This window comes from Triticum aestivum, chromosome 6A (genome assembly GCF_018294505.1).
Source record: "Triticum aestivum cultivar Chinese Spring chromosome 6A, IWGSC CS RefSeq v2.1, whole genome shotgun sequence".
NCBI lineage: Eukaryota > Viridiplantae > Streptophyta > Magnoliopsida > Poales > Poaceae > Triticum > Triticum aestivum.
In genome coordinates, this window is record NC_057809.1 from 292,020,360 (window position 1) to 292,025,751 (window position 5,392).

Below are 5,392 nucleotides of genomic sequence, written 5' to 3' on the forward strand. Positions count from 1 at the left end.
TACTCCACTCATCGACCGCTATCCAGCATGCATCTAGAGTATTAAGTTAAAAACAGAGTAACGCCTTAAGCAAGATGACATGATGTAGAGGGATAGACTCATGCAATATGAAGAAAACCCCATCTTGTTATCCTCGATGACAACAATACAATACGTGCCTTGCTGCCCCTACTGTCACTTGGAAAGGACACCGCAAGATTGAACCCAAAGCTAAGCACTTCTCCCATTGCAAGAAAGATCAATCTAGTAGGCCAAACCAAACTGATAATTCGAAGAGACTTGCAAAGATAACCAATTACACATAAAAGAATTCAGAGAAGTTTCAAATATTATTCATAGATAGACTTGATCATAAACCCACAATTCATCGTTCTCAACAAACACACCGCAAAAAGAAGATTACATGGAATAGTTCTCCACAAGAGAGGGGGAGAACGTTGTATTGAGATCCAAAAGGAGAGAAGAAGCCATCTAGATACTAACTATGGACCCGTAGGTCTGAGGTAAACTACTCACATTTCATCGGAGAGGCTATGGTGTTGATGTAGAAGCCCTCCGTGATCGATGCCCCCTCCGGCGGAGCTCCGGAACAGGCCCCAAGATGGGATCTCGTGGATACAGAAAGTTACGGCGGTGAAATTAGAGTTTTGGTTCCATATCTGATCGTTTGGGGGTACGTAGGTATATATAGGAGGAAGGAGTACGTCGGTGGAGCAACAGGGGCCCCACGAGGGTGGAGGGCGCGCCTGGGGTGGGGGGGGGTAGGCGCGCCCCCCTACCTACTGGCCTCCTGTTTCTTTTCTTGAGGTAGGATCCAAGTCTCCCAGATCATAATCTTCCTAAAAATCACGTTCCCGAAGGTTTCATTCCCTTTGGACTCCGTTTGATATTCCTTTTCTTTGAAACCCTAAAACAGGCAAAAAACAGCAATTCTGGGCTGGGCCTCCGGTAAATAGGTTAGTCCCAAAAATAATATAAAAGTGGATAATAAAGCTCAATAATGTCCAAAACATTAGATAATATAGCATGGAGCAATCAAAAAGTATAGATACGTTGGAGACGTATCAAGCATCCCCATGCTTAATTCCTACTCGTCCTCGAGTAGGTAAATGATAAAAACAAATTTTTTGATGCGGAGTGCTACTTGGCATAATTTTAATTTAATTCTTCTTAATTGTGGTATGAATATTCAGATCCGAAAGATTCAAGACAAAAGTTCATATTGGCATAAAAATAATAATACTTCAAGCATACTAACAAAGCAATTATGTCTTCGCAAAGTAACATGGCCAATGAAAGTTATCCCTACAAAATCATATAGTCTGGATATGCTCCATCTTCACCACACAAAAAATTTAAATCATGCACAACCCCGATGACAGACCAAGCAATTGTTTCATACTCTTGACATTCTCAAAACCTTTTCAATCTTCATGCAATACATGAGCGTGAGCCATGGACATAGCACTATAGGTGGAATAGAATGGTGGTTGTGGAGAAGACAAAAAGGGAGAAGATAGTCTCACATCAACTAGGCGTATCAACGGGCTATGGAGATGCCCATCAATAGATATCAATGTGAGTGAGTAGGGATTGCCATGCAACGGATGCACTAGAGCTATAAGTATATGAAAGCTCAAAAAGAAACTAAGTGGGTGTGCATCGAACTTGCTTTCTCATGAAGACCTAGGGCATTTTGAGGAAGCCCATCATTGGAATATACAAGCCAAGTTATATAATGAAAAATTCCCACTAGTATATGAAAGTGATAACATGAGAGACTCTCTACTATGAAGATCATGGTGCTACTTTGAAGCACGAGTGTGGTAAAATGATAGTAGCATTGCCCCTTCTCTCTTTTTCTCTCATTTTTTTATTTGGGCCTTTTCTCCTTTTTTTATGGCCTCTTTTCTTTTTTTTTCGTCCGGAGTCTCATCCCGACTTGTGGGGGAATCATAGTCTCCATCATCCTTTCCTCACTAGGACAATAGTAACGCCCTTGATGCGGCTATATCTCCCACGTGTCGAAGCACGACTTAGAGGCATAACCGCATTGAAAGCAATGTCGCAAGTGAGGTAATCTTCACACAACCCATGTAATACATAAGGGAAAGAGATACATAGTTGGCTTACAATTGCCACTTCACACAATTACATGAATAAAGCATTACATCATCCAGATACAATCAAGGTCTGACTACGGAACCAAAATAAAAGAAGACTACCCCAAAAGCTACACAGATCCCTGATCGTCCCGACTAGGCTCCACTACTGATCAACTAGAACGAAACAACATAAAGGACAAGATCTTCATCGAGCTCCTCCTTGAGCTTGGTTGCATCATCTGTACGGTATCGTCGGTACCTGCAAGCTGGTTTTGGAAGTATCTGTGAGTCACGGGGACTCGGCAATCTCACACCCTCGCGATCAAGACTATTTAAGCTTATAGGTAGGGTAAAAGGTATGAGGTGGAGCTGCAGCAAGCGACTAGCATATATGGTGGCTAACCTATTCGCAAAAGAGAGCGAGAAGAGAAGGCAAAAGCACGGTCGAGAATCTATGATCAAGAAGTGATCCTAGAGCAACCTACGTCAAGCATAACTCCAACACCGTGTTCACTTCCCGGACTCTGTTAAGAAGAGACCATCACGGTTACACACGTGGTTGATGTATTTTAATTAAGGTCAACTTCAGGTTTTCTACAACCAGACATTAACAAATTCCCATCTGCCCATAACCGCGGGCACGGCTTTCGAAAGTGTAAATCCCTGCAGGGGAGTCCCAACTTGGCCCATCACAAGCTCTCACGGTCAACGAAGGATATTCCTTCTCCCGAGACATTCCGATCAGACTCGGCATCCCGGTTACAAGACATCCTCGACAATGGTAAAACAAGTCCAGCAACACCGCCCAAATGTGCTGACAAATCCCGATAGGAGCTGCACATATCTCTTTCTCAGGGCACACTCAGATGAGACATCCTATGAGTAAAACCAACCCTCAAGTTGCCCCGAGGTGGCCCCGCAGTCTACTCGCTCGGACCAACACTTAGAGGAGCATTGGCCCAGGGGGGTTTAAATAAAGATGACCCTTGGGCTCCGGAAACCCAAGGGAAAGATAGGCTAGGTGGCAAATGGTAAAACCAAGGTTGGGCATTGCTGGAGGAGTTTTATTCAAGGCGAACTGTCAAGGGGTTCCCATTATAACCCAACCATGTAAGGAACGCAAAATCCGGTAACATAACACCGATATGATGGAAACTGGGGCGGCAAGAGTGGAACAAAACACTAGGCAAAAGGCCAAGCCTTCCACCCTTTACCAAGTATATAGATGCATTAAGATAAACAATATAATAAGGTGATATCCCAACAATAAACAATGTTCCAACATGGAACGATCTCCGATCTTCACCTGCAACTAGCAACGCTATAAGAGGGGCTGAGCAAAGCGGTAACATAGCCAATCAACGGTTTGCTAGGACATGGTGGTTAGAGGCTTGGCTTAACAATATGGGAGGCATGATAAGAAAGTGGTAGGTATCGTAGCATAGGCATAGCAAAAGAGCGAGCAACTAGCAAGCAAAGATAGAAGTGATTTCGAGGGTATGGTCATCTTGCCTGAGATCCCGCAAGGAAGAAGAACGAGTCCATGAAGAAGACAAACGGACGTAGTTGAATGGTTCCTCACAAACGCGACGTTATCGGAACCAACCCGAAGAAGCAAACACCGGAAAGAAGCACACACCATAGTAAACAACCAACACATGAACATGGTATGATATGCGGGATGCGGTATGCGATGCATATGCATGATTTGCAAAGTAATGATTGAACCTGGACTCAATTTGGAAATCCAAGAGTGCCACTAGAAAGGTGAGGTTATTTCAGTTGAAATCGATATAAAGATCACCGGAATCGGATGCACGGTTTGGAAATGGCAAGCAAAACAAATATGGCACCTGTCTGCGATTAACAACAAGTAGCCATCTAAATGCATCAAGATAAATATGCTATAGAACTCAAACATGGAAACAAAATACATGGCAGGGATCCACTCATGAATCTGACAAAAGATGAACACTGAGCTACGGCTAATTCATCCATTAACAGGTTCAAACAAGCATGCCAAAAGTGCAAATGATAACAGGTTTCAGACTTAGTGAAATTAACACAAGTCTGGAATTTATCATCAGGAAGCACACTTTAGAGCATGAAAACTACATGCTACAGGAACATATCATGGCGAAGCAAGGCATAGAATGAAGCTACTCAAAGCACTTAACAAAAGTCCCTTAGTAACCTTGAGCCAAAAAGGATCGGAAAGTACAATTGCAAGCATGTGAACATGCCAAAAACATAAACAGATTCAGACTTGGTGAAAAACTGGAGCATGGCAAAACAGTTAGGCATGTTTACGAGCTTGATGCACTCACTACAGAGCATGGCATGACAAAATAAGCATACACCCGTCAAGAATACATAGCATAGAAGCTATACATGGCAAGAACAACAACATAGCATGCACGGATCAATAGGAACATCCTCGGCAAAATCGCTAAACATGTCAACAATCTGCCAGGATTCATTTTATAGCAAAAGTAGAGCTCAATTGACTCAAGCTAGGGTGCTCCATAAATTCATACAAAGACATTGATGTATAGAGCACCACAATGTTAACAAAACACCCTTACTGATCATCCTCAAAAGAGGCACAGATCACTAGGAAACAACATGAACATATGGCATAACGACAAAATCAGGACAAGGACTTAGTAAAATTCTAAGTCCCTGAAATCAGCATTACCGATTACGCTACTTTGCAAGCTTGTGCTAGTCACCACACATATCACAAAATACATGGTAAGCACCTCTGTAAATATGGCATGGCATATAACAAAACACATGTAGAGCTCAGGATCATATCATGCACACATTAATCATGGCAAAAATGACAAAAAGCCATTTGCTGAAACAGATCTGACAAATTCATCACCTAACCCTCTTCCAACAGCATTTCAGGCATCAAGATGAGCTCAAATGAAAATTATGCAATGAGATGAAATGATGTACTCGTCGAGACGAACATTTTGATATGCTACACGCACGAATCGAATCTACGATGAGAGAGATATAGCATGCCAAAGTTTGCATAAAATTAGGGTTTGAGGGGAAGAAGTCAACCGAGAGGTTTGACCAGATCTGGATCCAGGGCACGCGGATCGAGATGGTGGCGGATCTCGCCGGAACAGTGGCTGTCGGTGCCTTGAGTTCGCCGGAGAAGAGGGACCGGCAAGGGGGAGGTGCGCCGGTGACGGGGAGGCCAGACGGCGGGTCGGCGTGGTGGCCGCGGTGCCTCGGGCGGCGCGGCAACCGAGGCGGCGGTGGTGGCCGGC